Genomic DNA, 22,618 nt, shown 5'->3' with positions numbered 1-22,618 from the left:
CTGCCTTTGTGTACGGCCTGCACCATGCGACCCCTTTGGCGACGGCAGTAGTTCCTGTCCATTGAAACAACGCTCACCTGCAGCTGAAGAGCGCATCAGCAGGAAACTGGGAATTCCCTGAGGAGTGCGCTGATCGAGAAACTCAGCCCCTCTGCCATGCAGTGAGGCCCCACCCCGTGGCTGCCGGGGAAGTGCCATGTTTCTGGCCCAGAAAGGCCTGGATTCAGGAATCGTGGTTCAGCTCCCTCGAAAAGGGACCGGAGTGCCACATGGAGGCCTGTGCCAGCTCCTGTGAGGTATTGTGGGGCTGAAAAGGAAAAAAAAAACAGAATAAACAACAGACTCTTTTGCTGCAAAGTTAACAGTGCAAAGAAAGTAAAGAGAAAGTACTGAGACTTATCCACAGACTGTCTGTAGGTCGAGGGGAGGTACAGTACCGGTCACAAGGATTAAGACCAGTAATTGCAACAGCATGACATGTGGCAAGCTCACAACATAATGAGCTCAGCACATCAGCACCATGGCCAGCAGCCATCAGCGCCTAATGTGGTGGCCCATTCATTGGTTGCAGCATTGCTGCCGTTCAGTCAGTTGGCTGACCCTGCCACGGCTGCGCCGCCCTGGCGTCATTGGCTCAGCCGACTGTACAACTACTTACGCCCACTAGGGAAATAGATGGTGCCGTCCGATGTTCCCTCATGCTGCACATGGGCTGTGATGAACTGTACAAACTCTTTGAAACGCTCTCCAACACATGAGGCCTTGAAGATTTTGATGCTGCCGTGGCAGCCTTAAACCATTACTTTGATCCCCAGTCAAACCCGGATTACAAACGGCTTAAGCTCTGTCAAGCCCAGCAAACGCACACAGAGTCTGTGGACATGTTCTATGCCAGGCACCTGCCTGGAGCTCAATCAACATTAAGAAATCCTCTTGCCTGTCATTCAGGGGTGCAGATCAAATATGCTAGACAAGATTATTCTGTGATAACGTGGCATTATATGAGATGAGATCCTAATCGTGTCCTGCTCGCATGAACTTTGGCCAGCCGGGCGGGCACCATGGCGAAGCGTGCATTGGCTCTGCAAGAATGGAAGTGATTTCTGGACGGTAGCCGGTCCCTGGATCCCGAAAAGCGTCTGGCCATGCAGGTCACCAAGAGGGTACGAAATGAGCTGTCCGTGGGGAGTGAGAGCCTCCCCTTGCGTGGCAAAAGAATCATGAAAAAAGTAAACAAACACAAATGAGGAACGAAATGCGTAACCAGTCAAACATTCACCCCCAGTCACAGATCTGGGTTTTATCCAGCAATTCTTCTGCTCACCATGCCACCCCAGTTTGGACCCAGCCATGTGCAAATCAGTCTTGACCCTGTTTCCCATGGGAACAGTCCAGCCTGAACTGTCAGGCCAGGTCCTCCCTGGACTTGGCATGGCAAGTAAAAAAACTAATAGATTAAACCCAGATCTGTGACTGACTGTGAATGTTTTATTTGCTCTGCATTCCATCCATCATGTGTTGTTTTTGCAAAGAATCGTGATGCCACAATGCCTATGGGACCGAGTAGTCGAGCTGGCTCATCAAAGACACCAAGGGGCTGCTAAGACCAAGGCTCCGGAGTAAGGTGTGGGTTCCTGGGATGGACTCGCTCGTCGAGTGAGTGAGGAGATGTCACTCATGCGCCATCACAGCCATTGATCAGCCCTCTGCGCCAGTAATCACCGAGCCGCCATGCATGTAACCTTGGACCAAGATCAGCATGTGTTTTGGGTGTTCCTCTTTGGTCATGATTGATGCCTACACTTGGTTTCCTTTGGTTGCACTGGCCTTGTCAACTGCGTTTGAGCATGTAAGGCCCTTGTTGGAGAAGACCTTTGCTATGCTGGCCTCCCTTATGTTGTAGGGACTGACAATGGTCCCTCATTTCAGTGCCAGGAGTTTCGGAACTATCTCCAACAACGAGCCTTTCGCCATATTCAAATCACTTCTCATTGGCCTCATGCCAATTGCGATGTTGAGAGATTTATGAGGACCCTCAACCGGGTTCTGCAGATTTGGGTTGACGGAGGAGAGGATGCCGAGTGGTGAATGCACAAGTTCCTACGAGCCTACCGGCAGATGCCTCGTAGTACAACGGGGTGTGCCCCTGCTGCCCTCATGTTTTGGCAGCCTCCTGTATCCCAGCTGACGTGTTTTGGCAGCCAAGGAAGCTTGACCAAGAGGCCATTCAATCGAAAAGGAGAAAGACCAATCAAAAGGCCAGTGATCAGCGCCGAATGAAGAGCCCCGACCTCGAGGTAGGTGACTCAGTTGTCGTGAAAGATAGGTATCCGGGATGGAAATTTCAAACTCCATCCGAGTCTGAGGTGTGGACTGTGGTCAAAGTGCATGGGATAATAGTGACAGCCCAGCAAGGGGATCAGAGAGCCATCAGAAACGTGTTGTGGTTCAAACGAGTGGAGACGGTTGGTGTGGACGCTGGTGATGACGGGGAAGACGCTGAGTACCCTGAGGAGGGAGAAATGCAAAGTGGAGGCGTGGATGGCGCTTCACGAGAGCTAAGCCGAAATCCCTTGTGGGTGCAGGAAGAGGACAACTGGGACAAGCATGAAGGTCTGAGTGGGCGGTATCATCTGAGCCCCAAAGCTGCACCTAGTCAGCGAATCCTGGATTTTGTGTGCTGAAGAAGGAGCTGACCCTGTGATACTGCTTTTTCATGCTTATGCTGTCTTTCTGTTATGTTCCTTCTCACTCTGCTCCACTGTCCCTTTTACCCTCCTGCGAGTTGAATTTAATTCTTTAAGTAAAACAGGGGAGGGATGTAGAGAGCTTACAGCAGACTTTGCGGCACACCAAGTACTTGGTGCCCGTGTGTGGTTGTTAGCAGCGCCACAGGCACGCTTCCATTTAATATAGGGACACATTACTCTTGGTACATAGGATTCCTAGTGTCCTACGTTTTGGTTGAGAGTCCAGAAAACTCCTCCGTTGTGTAGCCTTATAAGAACCACACACACAGGCATACTGGTTTCAGTGCACTGAAAGTTTGTTTACTGCCTCTGATGAATCAGGGTACCAGTAGCTCACATTCACTCTGGTCTGTTGACAACTGTTCCCTAACGGGAGGTTAGAAGGGTATGACAATGGCTGAAGATAGATGCCTGTTGGACTTTTCATTTCCCTTACAGTAAACATCCCACCTGGGGCACTGAATCTCACCTGTGGGGTGGTAAGTGGTTACAAGTTGTGTGTCGCCGACTTGCTGCCCAAAGAGTGAACTTTCGGTACACCACCTGTTCTCTGAACACTGTTTCTCACCATGGTGAACTGAATGACCCAGAGAGTTTAGGGTAATCTCCTTCCCTGGTGCTTGGTGAAGCCTTTTTGCCTAGGTATCCAGCTATAGGTTCCACTTGGATCCGATCCTTCCTCTTAAGTGCAGGCCCTTATCTAACAGAGTACTTCCAGTAATGGATTTTATTATGTGTGTGCCACCTTTGCCAAATTTGGCTTAGTAAAATCCTCAAGAGACTGCCCTGTGGCTCGTCTCAATATGTCATTCTTCTTAGTTCAAAGACTAGGTCCTGACTCTACTGCTACTAGAAAAGCCCATGCACTCATACAAACCAATACACATAACGTTTGCCACTCAAACCTCAGTAGCTCTCTCTCACTCATCCACACAAGTGTTTCCTTTACTGACACTGTAATATTCTTCCTACTTGAAGGAGCTGGAGTCCCCTTCCTCACAATAACCTTGTGAAGGTACGCTGCAGTAAACGGCATGAGTGGAAGATTCTTTGAGAGCAAAGCATTTATTCCACCTGAATACCTCTGTTACTGCATGTTCAACACTAATCAGGGACAGATAAATATACCCTTGTGGAAATTTCCAGACAGTGTATTTAGAGAAATAATAAAGCATTCATTAGTAATAACTCATCATGACACAGTTGATAATACTAACGAGAAAAAACATTCTTCCCAGCACGGATTCAGCCTTGAAACGCAGCCATATGTCAGAGAACAAAACACTGTTAATAATGCTCAAAGCACAGGAAAGTCAAGCTTCGCAGAACACCATTTTACAATGTATAATGGTAACTCTGATGTGTTGTTGTGTAGTGTTGTGGTGTGGGCATGTGAGCCAAACAAGGATTTGGCCAGGTTTCTTAAATATTTCTTAAATATGGCCTAAATGTAAACATTCCCTCCTCTTGGCTTTATCTGCCCACCATTTGATGTCATTTATTAGTCTCACCTCCTTTTGATATTCAAATTCCATAGCTTTCGCCTCTCTTTCTCCTAAACTTTCATCAGACCCCTTGGAATGCTGATTGCCCCTCCCTAATTCCAAGCTCATTGAACAGTTTAGACATCTCTATCAATAAAACATTTGGTAGTACCACCTTTCATCTCGGGTCCACCCATCATCCCTCTTCATTGCGTCTGCAACCCTTGTTCACCCATTCAGTCTCCTCCTCCTCTTCATTCTCCTGTATGTTCCTGATTTCCTCAAAATTATGTGCAGTCATGTCGGTGACTCACTGCTGCAAATAAAGCGACTTGCTCCACAGGGGCTTTTGAGGCATGAGAGAAAGCCACAGTATCCGCAGAATTATTGCCTCTTGAAATTTCATCTGACAGTCTCCCATGTGCTTCACACTTCACGTCAGTTATTTTTTATTGCATTTGTAGAGCTTGCAACAAATCAAACACTCAAGGGCAATTGCATACTGGGGTACCAAAAGAAGTCATTAACCCTCTCTGCTACAATAAAATGCCAAAATTGTAGAAAACTTCAAATGCATAACCTGAATCTGTAATAATGGCTACATTTATGATCTTGACCTGAGAGCAGGCCCTTGTGAGAGCTATCAATTTAGCTGCCTGTGAAATCGTACACTTGCTAAAGAGGTGAGCACCAATATTACTTCATGGCAAGTAAGCCAGACATCTTTCAAACAATGGGATTTACATTGAGTGAGCAACATTTCAACTGAATGAGACCCATACATTGTCAGAGGTTATGTCCCAGCGCAATATATTCAGACTGATCAGCCACCACTGCTGCAGCTGCAAGGCTTGTTGATACCCTGGAAGGCCTGCTGCAACATGATCCAACATGGCTTAAAAAAAATACCCAACTGGGCATTGTTGATCACCATGACGTCATGTCAGTACAGATAGTGAGCATCCTTCCCTTTCTCTGAACTATAAGGAAACCCCTTTGTCATAGTTAGGCCTTCCTAAGCCTGTGGAAAAACGCAGAGCATATTTTAATTCCAAAAATGCTTTCTGGCACTCATTTGGCCAGGACAAGGGGTTTGGGTACACCTTTGTGGTTCAGTTGCTTTACACACTGTGCAATGAGAGAACAATTAGATATCCACTTCTTACAATAACCTACGATTCCAAGAAAACCCCTTACTTCTCTTTGGGTATGGGGTGGTGTTATTCGCAGAACAGCTACTATCCTCTCCTAGGGCATCCTCAGTTTTCCTTTTTCTAAATCTTGCCCCAAATTAAGCACTTTCTTCTGAAAATACTGTAACTCGAAGAGGGAGACATTGTGCCCACCCCAGGCTAAATGACTCATCAATGCAGTAATATCCCATTCGCATTCTTCCCTGGTAGGAGAAGTGACCAACACATATTCAGTGTATTGGACCAGTACAGACCCATGTGTAAGCTGCAATAATTACAAATCCTTATGAAGTGCCTGGGATAACAGACCTTGAAAAATCTATTTGCCCACTAGCCATGGTGAGTCATATTTTATTAGGTTGAGCTATTTTAGGACCTTCTTGACCCTTCTGGCCAGTTGACAAAGAACAGGTGTCCTGTGCACTTAGCAAGCGAAGGAGCAATAAAGACGTCTTTAAATCTTGTTCTCGTCACATTTGCTCTGTGGTCAGAGATAGAGGTCAAAGGTCAGTTTGTCTTCTTGCAATTATTTTTCTTTCTGACTACAAAGTTCCAGCAGTTTGTAAGGTGAACTGTCTGACCTGCTATACAAAGTGTGTGAAATGAAAGGCTGTAGGGCGTTAGTTATTTATCTGTTATGTGTTAGGAAACACCTAAGTTGTGTGTACAGACATTTCAAAATATTTCAGTAGTTGTGAAAGATGATTTTATTTTTTGTATTCTGTGTGCTAAACAATACTTTAATTGGATGAAAACAGATCAGAACACTTTATTTGGAGATGTGCAAATGATAAACATGTTTTCTGAAACCCATTTTTCACAAATTAATACACTACATAGTTTTATCAGTAAAGCTGCAAGTTACTGGGAAGGTTTTTGGACATTTGGAAATGTACTGTCTGTACATAACTGTGCGTTACCACATCATGCAGAGGCAAGTCAAGGATCATGTTAATCAAACAAAATAGGTTTTTTGTACAGCAGAAATGCCGAACTCACATAGTTGAAGCTACACATCTGTGAGAATGAAGAAAAGGGTGACTGTAAAATAAAATATTTGCCTATTATCACACAATTTGAGACCCGTTTACGAGTCAAGTACATTGCAGGTAGGTTGAATAGATTATTCAGGTTACTCAGCCTGTAGGTCTAGTAAAATTTTTATGATTTTTTTGAGGCCTGGATAAGATGGTGGGGTTTTCAGTTTAGCCTTGAGGAAGCCTTGATCAACAGAACACCATAGTTTTAAATCTAAGAACAATTAAGTACTAACTGACCTCATTCACAGGTATGGGAAAAAATGCTGAACATAAATCAACAACTGTAAACCACTCTGCTGTAAGAGGCACCTGGAAGAAAATCACAGGGAATTAGGGAAAAGTGGGAACCGCAATAACATGAATAGCTCTTAAATCTTTGATTATTCTCCAAGAAAGAGCACTCCCCTTTGGAGTGGGAATGATGGGGTGTTGCAGGGACTTGATTCTGTCCTTTTAATAATGCTCTGCAGCAGTAGGTCTTGTATCACAGGCTCAATCCCTTCTCCTCCTTCACAAGACTGCTTATATTGCGGAATTCGGTGCAACCTTGCTTCCTCTTTCAATTTCTCCCCTTCTGACTGGGCAATCTTTCCTGTCCTTTCTCCATTCAATAACCAAGGCCCGACTGATAGAGTACTTTGCAAATGTTTAGAAATCTCATATGACTCGAGAGAAAGTTTCTCACCCTCAGTAGCGATATTGCTTTAAAGTGCGCATCAGGGTGTCCTGTTCGAACAAATACACCTTCAGGGGTACAATAATCTCTCCCCAATAGATTTACAGGGCTGATATGACACATCAAAAGTTCATGTTGTTCTGTAATGGGACTTAGTTATTATATTGAGGTGGAAACTGGATGGTTAATGGCAGAATTTGAAATACTGACTGCTTGCATTATTTTTCCCTAGAGGGATGATAGGTCAACCTCTCGTGGTCTCACAGTAGATTGAGCAGTTCTAGAATCAACTGGGAAGTTCACAAGGTGTCCATTTACCTTACTGTGTAAGTGAGGGTCTTCATGATCATCTTAAAGCTTACCAGCCTGGAAGAAGTCCTCTCCTGCCAGGCAGCCCTATTGTGCAAAGGTTTGGCAAGTCGGAATCACTGTAATTGCGGCAAAATGGGGAAATGCCATCATTTGTTACAGATGTAGACTGGTTCATTCACGTCATGGCTGGGGAGAGGATTTGGCAGATAAAGCTAAGGTGACAACACAATTGAGAGGGCAGGAACAGTAGGTTGGGCCAGGGCAAATAATATCCTAGAAGGAGCAGGTTGAATAAGCGATACTCCTCCCAGCACCCCACCCTTTCCTACTTCGGGACACTCGTTCTTCCTGTGTTCAATCAATCAATCAAGGATTTGTAGAGCATGGCTACTCACCTGTGAGAGTCTCAAGGGGCTGGGGGTGGGGGGGAACGGAGGGGTGCTGAGGGTCAGTCGAAAAGCCAGGTCTTAAGGTCCTTCCTGAACTGCGATAGGGTGGGGGACTGCCTGAGGTGGATGGGGAGGGTATTCCAGGTCCTGGCTGTGACGTGGGAGAACGATCTTTCTCTGGCTGTGGTCTTCCGGATGCGGGGGACGTTGGCGAGGGCCTGGTCAACAGAGCTGAGCAGTCTGAGGGGGGAGGACGAAGGGGGGTGTTGAAGGCGAATCAGTGGTTGAAGTAGGCTGGTCTGATGTCATGTAGGGCCTTGTAGGCATGGGTCAGGAGCTTGAAGGTGATTCTCTTGTTGATAGGCAGCCAGTGTAGGTCTCTCCGAAGGGCGGAGGTGTGGCTGTGACGGGGGGCTTTCTTGATGAGATGGGCGTAGGCGTTCCGAATGCGGTGCTGTCTTTTTCGGGTCTTGGTGGTGGTTCCGACGTGGAGTGCATTGCCGTAGTTGGCGGCTGCTGACGAGGGTCTGGGTGACTGTCCTTCTGGCTTCAGTAGGGATCCACTTGTAGACTTTCTAGAGCATGTGCATGGTGTGGAAGCAGCTTGATGAGACGGCGCTCACCTGTCGATCCATTTAGAGTGATGGGTCTAAGATGACTTTGATGTTGTTCAAGCTGTACATACTTAAAGCAAGCATTTTAATGAATTGCCATGTCACCCTGCCACTTTCCCTTCCTCTCCACCCTCAACATCTCTTCCTGGCCCCTATCGATAGTCCTGTACCACACTGTCTGTGGGTTCGGAGTCCTTGTTGGAAAAAATAGATTTGCACCATCATCAGTTATTCAAGATATTCATTACAATAGTGTCTACATGCTAACATTTCTTCAGTTGTGTTAGTTTGCAATCACATCAGACTGTTGTAACTGAGTACAAATATTGGGCTATAGACCCAATACAAAGGACGGTACTAGTTTCAGCATCCCATGCTAGGTAGCTTTTTCTATTGATACATTTTTGTCACAGGTGATTTCTTTTGACCATGAGATGCATTGTTCAGGTCTGCAAAGCAGGTATATATCGCAGATGTTTGCTTTGCATGTTTTTCCATGAACAAGGCTAAGGCAGTCAGGTTATCAATGGTGCTTGAAGCTGATCGAAATCCTGTTTGATTTATCGGAATTGGGTTCCTTTCCATTGCCCAAGATTCCAAATCAGCAAGTAACAGCCCAGCAAATATATTTTTGTGTCAATGTTGCGTAATGCCAACATGTGGTAGCCGTCTGGGTTGGTATATGAACCTTTCTTGTAAAAGAGATATATGATTGCCCCTTTCCATGAATCTGGGGCCCAGTTTTCTGATAGGCAAGTGTCTCCCCTAGTAGCCTTTACTGAACATTGTGTTGTTTTTTAATAATGCAGTCGGTAGGCCTTCTACAAGGCACGATTCTTGCCTCAGAGTGCTCAATGAAAGTTAAATCTGAGGTTCTGCTGAGTAAGGCAGACAGAGCGACACTGTTGTTAGGGTTTTGGTATAAATTCAAGATGTGTTTTACCCATTTATTTTCTGCCTCCGTTCCAGCTAATAGACTGGAGAGGCTTGCAGCTTTTTTGCCTTGCAGGCCTCCACAATTTTTTCATGGTCTTTATGTGCTTGTTTGGCCCTCCACACTGCCTTTTTGTACTTGGATCTTAGGGCCATATGTACGAACACATTTTCCCATAGACACAGAATTGGTTTATCCCTTTGCAGCAGGGGCAGGTTAGTTTTCCATTTCTTCAAGTTTATCATGAATGGATCATTCCATCTTATGCATTGCCAGTGGCTGCCGGGGTCCTGTGAGTCTAAATACTGTAAGGCGTTGTAGTTTGACTATTATTATTATTTTTTTTTAAACATTTCCGAGGGTGGTGATCGTTTTCAGTTCTGACCTCAGTGTTGATTTATTTTTTACTTCTTAAAATATGGATAGCGATATAAAAATAAAGACAACAGTGGACTCAGAATTCCTTGACTTATGTGTGGCTAACTTTGGGGAGTCTGTTGGGAATCATGTATTTAGGGCTTAAAGACCCATAACCTCCATAGCACGCAGTAGGATATGGTCACTTTATTAATGTTCATGAAATGTGATATATGTGGTGGTATGCTAAGCTTCCTGTGTAAGACCTTTTACCTGGAACTTCAGTTTTTGGTGATTTGCCAGAGTTAGGTTGAAGTCACTGGTGATCACCCAGGGAGTCACCCCATAAGTGGCTTGTATCTCTATCAATGTATTTTGTTTCTTGAGCTAGTTTTTTTATCAGGGTTACATAGATGTTTATTATTATGAGTGATGTTGTCTGCATTCCTGATTTCCAATTTGTAATCATAGTTGCCTGCATGTGATTCGTATTTAAATCAACTTGATTGGCATTGACGCCTTTGAAAGTTGAAATGTAGGTAGACAAGCCTCCTTTTGGGTGACCCTTGTTCTTGAAGTTCTACACGGGATTGAGGTATTCAACATAGCCTGCCAGCAGGTTCTTGGCCATACGCCAGGTTTCTTGGACGCAAAATATATCCGATTTTCTCAGAAACTCACATATTTTAAGGTGCACTCATGCGTGAAAATTAAGAAAAAGGCGACTCTGTGAAGGATTTGCCTAGGATCACACAATTTGAGACCCGTTTACAGGTCAAGTACATAACAGTTAGGTCGAGTAGATTATTTAAGTTACTTGACCTGCAGGTCTAGTAATATTTTTATGATTTTTTGAGCCCTGTATTGACTGTCCCTGAGCAGTGCCAGTCCGCAGCTTATAGGATTTTTTTTGAACTATGCAAATAAATACGACGTACCTTACTGCGATTGGAGTTTGGTCTGGTACCCCCAGAAATCAAGTGTGAAATGGCTATTGTTAAATACTGCCATATAAGGTGAAATGAAAATCCCACTACAGATCATTTTCAAAGTAGTGGTCAAATTACCTGCAGAATGCTTTCAACTCCTTGAACCTGAACTTCAGTCTCTCAGTTCACATGGCAGTAACTTACCAACAGTTAAAGTTCCTCTTAAAAACTAATATAAGGCAACTGTGTAAAGTGCTTGACCTACAGGAAGCTATGCTCGCTGTGGGGGCTCAAGGTCTGCTTCAGTCACATAAGGCAGAAGCCCTCTATCCTTACCTGCCCCTTTGGGCAGGCCAACTTAAAAAAAAAAAACATAGTTTACTTGAGATTGCTGGCTTTACCAGTATGGGAATTCCAGTGCATTGAGAGTCTAAAAGTGCGGGGGCAGCAATGTTGTCACATGTGCACGTATGAAAATGAATCTCTGAGTAATCTATTATGCTGCTGCCCCGTGTTGATAACTGACGGAGGCATTTTGCTGAAGCAGTTATTCATAAAGCATGATCTAAGAACCTGCATAGAAGTGGTTTTTTACGCCTGTACATGTGATGTCCCAATGAAATTAACAAGAATGGCAAAATATTATTCCATACTAGGGGAACGGCTAAAGGAATGTAATACCTGTAATTTGCCAACCGTTAGAACCTATATTGCTATAACTTGTTGACAGGAACCACCTCATCAAGGCGTTAAACTTGAAATGCTGCCATACCACTATTTATATCAAGAACTTTGTGATATGAACTACCTCCATTAAGGCATCCTCCACTTTGGTTTGAACTTGAAATGCCGCCATATCACTTGTATTCTTGATTTAGTCTTGCATTTTTCTTTCTGCATGCTATATTAACAGTTATTAAACCAGCAGTGGACATCGATATGCAGCTGTAACACTTGCACCTTACAGCTAATCTCACACTCTATCCTTACTTCAGATTTGCACTGGTTTGACAAGTATCTATATCACTATTTTAACTCTCACCTTGCCTTTTTTTTGCATTAAGTTGTATGGAACAGGTGGTCGACCATGATATACTGCTATAACACCTGCACCTTAGAGCTCATCTTGCACTTTATCTTGTTCAATTTTTCACAAAGCAAAAATGAGCAAGTGGTTGTAGAGAGGGTCCTGGCAAACTTCTGCACCCTAGGTCAACCCAACGTCCGCACATTTTTTAAATATCTGCCTAGATAATCACCATATGTTTTCCTATGAATATTATTAAAAAGAAGTCTCATTAATGCACGTTGCAGCTTTGCATGAGCCCTCAATGTGGTTTTAACACGCAGCTCTATTCATTTCTCATACTTGTCCTCTCCTTGTTTATACCACCGCCCTATAAAATTAATCAACTGCTTTGATCATAATCGTACATCTGAGGTTAAATCAAGCACTATACAGTTTGAATCATGGGTAACATGCAGCTATGTACTTATTTCTGGTGATCACTAATGCCTGGTGGAAGCAATTGGCACAATATCAACTTAGGTTACCTTTTTTCTTTCACAGTTTAATCATACTGTTGTTTTAAGGTATTTATTACACTGCAATGTTTCTTTTATGATTGTGAAGATCTTAATCATGCAATAAGGTATTTTGCACATTATATAGTGGACACAAATATTGTAGACTGAATCAGCATGTTGTGGAGTGGTGTGACAACAGAATCGATTATATAGACTGTCATAAAGTTTTGTAGAGTGTTTTAGAATGGAGTAGGGTAAAGTAGTGTTAGAGTGGAGTATAGTCAAGTGGAGTGTCGTAGAGTACAGTAGAATGGAGTGCTGCACGCACAAGTATTTTGTTTTCCCCATTGAGTAGTGAAATAGGCCTGTAGCTGCTACAAAGTAAAGGGACCTTCCCCAGTTTTGGGAGGACCGCTATCCCCAATGTTTTGGAGATAGAGCCAAGGGATCCCATCTGATTGGCTTCACGGAAGACTTCGTAAAGGAAGTCCACTACATCCTCTGCTGCCCATTTATAGAACTTCGCAGGGATGCAGTCCTCCCTGGGAGCCTTGTGGTAGGGAATGTTGGCTTTGGCCTGCTCAATCTTGGTTTTGCTGACCTACCCAGTGAGCAATTCCCTATCGGCCCAGCTGAAGCTGGAAAGGCATATGCCTTTAAAAAAGGCACCCTCATTGGCTGGGTTAGCAGTATGGTTCAGCATGTAGGGGGCTCAATTAAAAGCCCTAGCATCCGTTGACGTCTTGTGGGCAGGTAAGGACAGTGTCATTCACTCTTTATGGCAGGAATGGCATGGTGAGCTCTGCCTCCTGTTGGCGCAGTTGGGCCTCTAATAGGCATCCCGCCTTTTTGGCTCGTTTGCAGCCTTTGAGTTTCTGAAACTCATGTTAAGCCTTGGACTTGAAAAGGGCATTGAGATCCACGTACACCTTCTCCAAGAGGCGATGAGTAGGGATAGAGGGCTGTGCAGTCTAAAGACTTGTGACAGTCGCAGTCTCATCCTCCAGGTCTCTGGTGGGTCACTCACTGAGCATTGCCAGGGTTGCATCTTGACGTGGCCACGGACTGTCACCTTCCCTGCTACCCACAGGATCTTATGGGAGGGCACCAACCCCTTACTTTCCTTGAGATATATGTAGAAGTGGGACCTGAGCAGGGACTTACCCTGGGGAGTGCAGTAACGTGATATATTTAAGCACCATGGTTTTCTACCTGGGGAGGCGAGGCCTAAATCCAGGGGAAGCAAAGGGGGTGAATGGTCGGAAAGGGAGGCCTTCATAATCTGGTAATCCCGGGCGATGGCTACTTCTTGGTGGGAAGCCAGGGAGTAGTCCAGTCTAGACTGAGGACCATGTACTGGGGAGAAAAACATGTATTCCTGGTCTACTGGATGCAAGAGATGCCAGTAGTCCACCAGGCCATGATCAGCGAGCACGTCCGCCACGATGGCTCTATCCTCATTATTGTCAGCGTCCAGGGACCAGCACCGCATCTTTCACCAGGTTCCAGTCTCAACTCTCCCTCCCCCCAACCCCCCCCCCAAATAAATAGTGGTAAGCCCTAAATTCTGTGAGGAGGCAGTTGAGCTGAAGAAGGAAAAGGCACTTAAGACCCATGTGGGCATACACCAAGCCGACAACAGCCCCGCCAAGCTTCAGTCTGGCAAAGAAATACTGCCCATCTCTCAGACCAGGTCTTAATGACGGTGACTGGGAGGGATTTGTGGATTAGGATCGCAACTACTCCACATTTCGGGTGGAGCCCAGGTCAGTCGCTATTGTCAGAGGACCGCTGCTATGGACCACCCTCCCCACCCAGTTCCGTCACAGCTTCTTGGACGCGGGCCCCCTGGAAGAGGGCCACATTCATTCTTTTGGCCTGCAAGTAGGAGAGCACTTAGTAACACTTCATGTAGTCCGTCAGGCAGTTGATATTACAGGATATAGCGGGCAGAGGCAAGGCGGATCAAGAGTAGTGGTTGTCATCAGGGTTGGCTATGGGCCGGTGTTCGACAGAGGGAGGCATAGGCTACTAAGAAGCAGGGGAGAAGGGGGGAGGGGTGGGTAAAAGGCAATGGGTGAGAGAGCTGGGAAAGGGGTTGGAGGAAGAGGGATGGGTTATCATGGGGGGGGGGGCCTCATATGTGGTGGAGGATGGGGGCTGTAAGAAAATGAGGGGAGAAGGGGGAAAAAAAGATGCACTGTCTCAGTGGGAGGATGGGGGAGGAGGAAAAAAAATTCCAGAACTAATTTGGGGACGAGAGCCAGAAGCTGTAAACAGTGGGTCCAGGTTTGCGGTACAGCATGCCTGAGGTCCCACAAGGAGGGGAAGGGAACATTTAGTGAAATACAAGGATAGGTGCTGGGTTGGGGGGTTGGTGGCTGTGTAGCATTGGTGGCTGGGTAGCGTTGGTTCAGATCAGGATGAGCCTTGCCCCTAGGGATTGCCACATTGCTGGAGGGCCTGCCGGAGGCAAGCAGTCAGCAGGTGCCATTCATTTGTCTCTTTGGGTCATTGGGGAGAGGTGGGAGGCCTGGAGGTGGGGAGGAGAGGAAGTGGGCGAAGAGTGGTGTGGAGCAGTGGGTGCATAATTCACCTTTGATTGGTAACTGGGGGGGGGAGGGAAGGGGGCAAAGAGGGAGGGCTCAGTCAGATCGGGCCTGCTGTGGCTGTCAGTCAGCGTGGGACTCCATTCTAGCCGAAGGCGGAGCAAATACAAAACGGTGTGGGCATCATAAACCTACATAGAACATCATGTCATAAAACAGTATAAAGGCATGCCCAACTACAGTTATTTAAGCACAGTGCATTGAAAAACCGGGCAAAGTACAGTCGAACATAGCATTCGTAAGACTTATAGGCAACATGGCAGGCAAAAAGGAAAAGTATACAAATGTAAACATTATACTCATCCGTCCAGAACTTGGAAACCACGGGTCCTGTCAGACTACAGCCATTCCAAGGAAACAGCAGTCGCGGCTGCAAGGAGCAAAGTTCAGCCGTCTCTACTGGTGGGTTTTAGTGAAGACCAGGATTTGTCTCTGTTCTGGTCGTAGGTAATGGCTGCCACCGCCTTGAGGGCAATGTCCCTGTGATCTGGCCAGCCTCTCTACGTCTCTGCTCCAGGTGCGGATTCTGTTGGGGTGTCATCAACTGCCGTGTGCAACAGTGGATGGAGGCATAGAGGCAGGACATGGAGCAGTGTCTGAGTCTACAGGGGTAAGTTCCATGGCATGTTCTGCTGTTCCATCCAGGAAGAGGTGTAGGGCACCCGGGTCAAAGAAATTCTTAGTTCTGCGGTCTTTTGTAGTCCACACACTGGCAGGTTCAAACAAGCCGAACTTAATTACAGTTTGAGGATCTTGGGTTGGACTGCCAGAAACGCCTTCCTCCTATCATTAATCTCTCGCGAAAAGTCGACGGCTACGCGTATCTAGTGGCCCTCAAAATCGTACAGGCCATGTGCCCAGGCTGCTGTTAAGACTTGCTGCACCTGCTCATGGTGGTGTATGCAGGCTATAATGGGGTGCAGCCTCCCTGATGAGTCATGGCGCTCAGGACCCATGCGATGGGCCCGTTGGATATCAGAGTGGGGTGTGGGGTGGGGGAAGAAAACGAGTCCAGCTAGTGAGGGGAGGAGGCCCTTGAGGAAGTCAATGGTGTCTGCCCCCTCCGCACGCTCCAGGAAACCGAAGAAGCAGACATCTCTGTGGCTTATATACTCCAGGTCCATGGGTTTGTTCCGTAGGAATAGGAGCTCTGGATCCTTGTCTGGTGATTGTTGAGATGGTCCTCCACGACTGCAAGCCTCTGCTTCACCTCCTCCACTCTATCCTGGAAGCTGGCAATGCTATTTCTTATGGACTTGGTCTGGGCCACAAAATCTGAACATTTGGTGTCCATCCCTTCCATACGGCGTCCAAACCGAGGACCTGGCTGAGTTGGCCACACAGGGTGTAGGAAGCAGCCAGTGATGAGAGAGTGCACCCAAAGTGGGCCGTCTGCCTCAGTAGGGTGAGTCGCTGGTCTGTCTACTTGCCCCTTAGCATTGCAGAAGGGTAGATCACATGTGGGAATCCCCCCTTTCCTGCCATCAGTGCAGGCACATAGAGCATATAGGTCACCTGAGAGGTGGATGGGCCTGAGTCTCCAAGGAACTGTGGGGGCGTGAGGGACAGTGTGGGGGGACAGAAAGTTCCAGGTGCTAAGGGGCACCCTGTCTGTAGATGGAGGGGTGGGGTCTGTTACATGCTTGGGGGGTGGGGAGGCCTGTGGGCTTTTCATCATCACCGGCCCGACAAAGAAGTCCCTTTGCACCATGTCAATCAGCTAGAAGAAGGGAAAGGAGCTCCTGGCATGAGGAGACAGGGCTGCAGGTCAGGTGGCCGCAGAGGGGGGTCAAAACGGAGCATAGGCCTCTGCAAAGACTTTCTACCGAGGGCAAACCTCCAGCTTTTGAACATGCTCCTGCTGTGTGCAGATGGTAAAAGGCTGTGTAGGTTTCAGTATCTCCAAGGCGGGGTAGAATACGCTGTCCAGGCGTGTCCCTAATTCGATGATTTAGTGGGGGCAGGCGGATTCACACAGTCTAGCAACGTGACAGCGCTGAGGTTGGCTGAAAGGTGATAGTGTGGCCCTTGGACTGCTGGTGTGAGTGAGGGAGGGGAAACACCAGGGTTATGTGGCCGATGCCCTGTGGATTGGGGGGGTGGGTAATGGGGTTATCGTGCCGTGGGGGGCCGCCCGGTGCACGTGCTCTCCAAGGGCTGGCCCTCTTGTTCCTGGAGTGGGAGGCCAACTTCATTGCTTTGCAGTCCAGTCGTGCTGAGGGGCCTGGGGTGCGGTGGACCTGAAGACATGAGCCTGGGACCCTCTGCGACAAGTGGGTGCCCGGGTCGCTAACCACAGGGGAGTCTAACTGCTCACTATAATATTAGAGACTGGTCTGCTTGATACCTGCGATGCTGGTGGGCAAGCCTGCAGTGTCCTGAAGTGGGCATCAAACTAATTTGTGGTGCAGGCAGGCCATATGGAGGGATACCAGAGGCAGGGGCGAGGCCGCAAAGTGGTGGGTCCCTCCCTTGGTGGGCCCCGGTCAAGGCTCGGGCCGTCTCAGGAGGCCTGCTGATCCTTATCAGGACTAACATGGAGAGTGGGCACTGTGCGTGCGGCCTGCAACACTATTCCAGGCCACGGCTTCAATTAAGGCAGCAGACCCAGCTGCGTAGCAGCTGTCCGGGCTGCTGGTGCATTGGTGTCCGTGTCATGGAGGGTCACGACGGGGGTTCAAGACCCCTCTCTGGGTCCCAGAGGCAAACAGGGTGTTGTGGGCCATCTCCCCTGCAGCCCTTAATGCCCTGCTGCTGTACCTGCGACACTCCGGCGTGCGGAACCGATCAGCTAAGCAGCCATCACCAGTTGTGGCCAGACCGCAGGGTAGATTTTCTATGAACAGACTAAGGAGTGATTACAAACTTTAGCTTGGGAATATTGTAGCTCAGTGATTTCGTTGTTTGACTGTTTTCCTCTTATGTTCTAATATACAATGTAATAGTGAAATACAGATTTAGTGGATAGTTACTTTATAAAAGTGTAATTGTGCTACCTGAGCCAAACCTGGTTCAGAGTAGGTCTGGGCAAAATTATAATTCTGCTTGCAGAATTTGGGTAATTCTGCGTTAAGTTTGTAACACAGAGTTCCAGCAATTTAGCTGTTCACGCTTAAGAGGAACAATGTGAGGCTCCACAACATGCATTTGAGAGTTTGATTTGGTATGATTTCTGTTTGTCAAGGAGCCTTCCAGCACCTTTTTAGAACGCTGGCAGATGCAAGCGGTCGTAGTCAGTGAGGGCTGCCATTGGAGTAGACTTGCTGCAGCTGGAGTAGACTTGCTGCTGCAGCTGGAGTAGATTTTCTACTCCAGTAGCAGCAAAATCGACTTGGATGGCCGTGCACTCTTGAGGAACTCATGGTCCTGTTTGTGCTGTTTTTCAGCACTCTGCGCGATACCATTGGTAAATTGCAGGTGGAGCAACATATTTTTCCACCCATTGGCAGAGTTCTGGGGAATCTCATGCACCGCCCTCCTTTTATGTTTCATTGCCTGATTCCCCCGGGCCTCAACCCACCCAGGGCCTAAAGCGAAAACAAGTACGAGAGACCTGTTTTTTAATTAATTTTCAGCAAATGCACGGATCCTCCGCGATTTTGCTGCAAACATATTTTAAAAATACTTTTTTGCCCTGGTGGTTTCCCAGGAGGACCCCCAGCACTAAGACTAAGGTGTCAGGGTATTCTTCCCTTCCCCCTTTTCTTTTCTTCCCTAACGCCATGCGTGGCGTGGTGGGTGCCTGGTTAATGGGGCTTTAGCTGCCCTGTGGGCAACCTTCGCTGGGCCAAAGGCTGAGCGTGTCTGGGTGCCTATAAGGGGTAGGCCACAAGGTCTGACCATAGGTCAAGCCCCCCCGCACAGCCCTCCGACTTCCTGTGGAAAATCCCCATGTTTGCTTGCCCATCGATGGTTGAGCTGTAGCTCTTCCAAAACTGTGTTGCCTTCTTTTATGTTGATTTGGTAGTTATAGAATTCTTTCAAGGGTAAGTTCTCAGATGTAAATCAAGTTAATAGCATTTAGCTATTAACATGGTTGCCTGCGAACATGCAGACAAGAGGTGCATATTATACATTTTATTCCATTTTTAAGTATTTTAGGAGTAGTTTTGTTCTTTTGTATCTTGTTATTCAGATAGCACAATATGACACAATGGTCTGGTTTTTTTAGGTTTATTTTTTGGGTGTGTGGTTGAGGTACTTTATGTCCCAATGGAGGGTGCTCCCCCTTGGATCAAGGAGCATACTCCAGTTTTGACACCAGTCAGTCCATATGTTGTGACATTTTTGTGGGCACCCTCTGGCCTCATATGTGGATGTCTCCAATCTAATTCAAAGGTCCATACCCCTTCTCCACCCCTCCGACGGCAGAGTTTTTGCTTCCTTCCATGCTTTGGTTATGTCCCACTTGAACACTACAAGGTCAAACCACAGTTGGGCCAGTTTGTACTTGTTGCTAACTGTAAAAATGTTGATGTGTAATAGTGTGATCTTTGGGTCCCTTGAGAGTCTCCAACCCAGCCTGCACCCCAAGCATGCAGCACCCTTTCCCAACAAGGGATCAGTTTTCCCCAGGCCCAAGTGGTATGTACAAGGTCCTCTCTCTGGGTAGAAAATCCCAGACAATTCAGTGAGGATACCACTCCACTTTACCTCAACCTGCCTTATATGCACTAGGCCCTCTGTAAATACTTCAATTCTATGGCCCTAAACTGCGATGCCGTCCCCGTTTCTCTGGTAGAGGCTCATGCCTAACTCTAGTTGTCATCTGTCAGGGGACTCTGATCGCTTTCCCTGGATTCTCACAGTTGGCCATAAGTATCTGGTAAGTTGACAACCAATGAGTGGTAAATCTGTGATATTTTATGATCTATCAGCTTATCCATCAAGACCATGGGCTCTTGGGCTAAATTCAGGAAGCTCCCCAAATTTTTTTATACACATATAAAAGCATGCTCCTGGAGCTGCAGATATCAGAAGAATTGATTATGGTGCCGGTCATATTCCTCCTGCAATTCCATGCAAGATTTGAATGTTGTGCCGAACATGACATATTCCAATTTAGACATGTAGATGATCTCGTCTTGAATCCTTGCAAGCCAGCCTCCTGTCCCAGCCACTACCCTAGTCACGTGACTCCTACATCCCAGAGCCTACTTTGCTTCACTCCACGCGTTTTACACCACTTTTAAGGTAGGGGGGCCAAAAGAGGGTGGTTGACCCACCATCGAGCAAATGAAGGATCTGTGTGCCTTGTATGGCCCATTTCTCGGAGGCAAAGGCAGAGTCCCTTGGCCATTAAAACACCATTCAGAAAGACCAGTTAAATGAGTTGACCTGTAAAATGAGGTGATATCAGGGGCTCTTATACCCCCCTTGAATGTGAACTTAAAGCAGTTTAACGTAGCAATCCAGGGGGTATGGTGATTCCATAAGAACTCCTCTAGGAGTTCATAGCACTCTCGTAAAGAAGTAAGTATAATTTTGTAACTGAAACGTGGCAGGATAAACATCTTAAAAATTGAAGGGTGTCCCAGAAATAGCACAGGAAACACTAGCTAAAAGCCCAGATCTCTAAGCAACAGCCAAACTAAGGATGAGTATTTCTCCTCCAAGCTCTCTGCACGTCCTGTGTTACATAAACCCCAAGGTATTTGAATCCCTCTTTTATGACCTGTAGTCCTCCCGCCCTCCCAATTATCAAGACCTAGTTTCTTATAGGCTACACTGGGGACTTGGCTTTATGTATGGATTGTTCAGTAATTTCCCAAAAATCTGTAGCTCACGCACTCACTCTGCGCACACTGTTCAGTATTGCAGTCTCTCTTTTCTGTACCCAAGTGTGTTATTTTAAAACCACACACTGCCAGCACACACATTTACCATGTGTGCACTGTACTCCAATTCACCTTTTGTATAGTGTGTTTCTTGTAAGTGCACATGGATTTTGTACCTGTTTTCACCACGCACGCACTTCTACATCAACCTGATGTGGGCCAGGGGGCAGTTAAATGCACAGCAGCAGATCTTTCACAAAGGTGAGTGAGCCTATAGGGCTCAATCCAGCAACATTGGGTAAAAAGGACCTTTTCACTACTACTGATCAGTACATAGTATGCTGCAGCCATTGCGCTTGTGCTTCTTAACTCCTTATGCTCCTTCCACCACTATAAGAACAGCTCTTTGGGCCACCCTCAGGGTCCCTTGAAATCACAGTCGCAAGACAGGTCATGTTGTGGCCTTCTGAGAAAAATGAACATTAAGGATCTAGACAACAACACGGTAGGGCGCTCAGTGCAGGGGTGCATGTATCCTACAGTGCTGAGAACTTTTCTTCCCAACAGATGCCCCTCGCATATCAGAATACCCAAACCAATTCCCAACCTCCAGAGGTTGTGTGGTCAGATCGGGAAAACTGTCACGAAACTCTGCCAGCATTCCCATGACTCGATCGGCCCTGTGCTCCACCTCAGTGTATAACCCTTGTAAAGAAATAGATCATTTCAACAACCTGGGACTCTTTCCCTTCATAGCCATCACCCATTTCAGTGGCTTATGATCTGTCTGCACCACAAACTTAGTGCAAAAAAAAAAAGGGTGGAATTTGAGCAAGGCCCACTCTATGGCAAAGCACTCCTTTTCAATAGCCGTTCAGTTCTGCTCCCTGGGAAGTAATCTTCTAATAAATGCTACCATGCGCTCTTAATCTTTAAAATCCAGTTAGACCAACACCACTCTAACTCCCTTGTCAGAGGCATCAAATCTGTACATTAAAAAGGCTGACTGTAGTCAGGCGCTTTCAGTACCATTGCATTGTATAGTGCCTTCGTCAATTCCTCAAATGCCTTTAAGCACTCTGCAGTCCATGTTACTTTCCTGGGCCACTTCCTAGAGGTCAAGGCGGTCAGTGGGGTCACTATACTTCCATAGTTTGTCACAAAGTTTGTTTCTGTAATACCCAGTGAGTCCTATAAAGGCCATCACTTCAGTCATGGTAGTAGGTACCTCCTACTCCATCACCTACTGAATTTTGGTATAAAGCCTGCAAATCTTCACATTTCCCATCTCATGCATAGTTCACCAGGTGCTGAAAAGTAGCAGGAGCATTTTTCACCTCAAGGAGCGTCACCCTTCTGGTGTAGAAAATGCTTAGGTACTAGAACCACAGGGCTAGCCTAAGGACTATGAGGTCTCTCAGTGACTCCCTAGTCCAACATTTTGGCAACTTCTGGCAGACTGTTGCTGATGTCTGCCATGCACACATACAGGAGTAAATCCTGGAGTCAGCGAGAAGAGGTTGGTAAACCATTCCAACACCTCTCCGTACACACTCTGCTACTCAGGCTCACTGTAAGCTAGAGCATCCTCCCATTCAACATAGTGCTTCCTGACCACCCCTTTGTTGACCCATTCCTGGGCTTTCTTTTGAAGTCCTTCTGTGTTCTCCATTGCCTAGGACTTCCGACTTTGTGTGTTGAAGAGAAAAAAAAAAACTGGACGTATTGCAGCACTGATGCAATCTGGAAATGCCACCTTGTAGGAGGCTGGACTGGCTTGTAGTGAGTACCAAGAGGTACTTGCACCTTGCACCAGGCCCAGTTATCCCTTATTAGTGTATAGGGTGTCTAGCAGCTTAGGCTGATAGATAATGGTAGCTTAGCAGAGCAGCTTAGGCTGAACTAGGAGACGTGTGAAGCTACTACAGTACCACTTAGTGTCATATGCACAATATCATAAGAAAACACAATACACAGTTATACTAAAAATAAAGGTACTTTATTTTTATGACAATATGCCAAAGTAT

The 22,618-nt window shown here is 46.6% G+C and overlaps 1 protein-coding gene across 2 annotated transcripts in view; it reads left to right on the top strand.

Moving 5' to 3' along the window:
* The window catches only part of GORAB (golgin, RAB6 interacting), a 79,320-nt gene that overhangs the window by 7,894 nt on the left and 48,808 nt on the right, over positions 1–22,618 (top strand). The gene's annotated exons all lie outside the window — the stretch shown is intronic.

The sequence above is a fragment of the Pleurodeles waltl genome, chromosome 4_2, assembly GCF_031143425.1.
Source record: "Pleurodeles waltl isolate 20211129_DDA chromosome 4_2, aPleWal1.hap1.20221129, whole genome shotgun sequence".
Lineage (NCBI taxonomy): Eukaryota > Metazoa > Chordata > Amphibia > Caudata > Salamandridae > Pleurodeles > Pleurodeles waltl.
The sequence above is the reverse complement of the archived record's forward strand: the minus strand, read 5'-3'. Positions and strand labels throughout refer to the sequence as shown.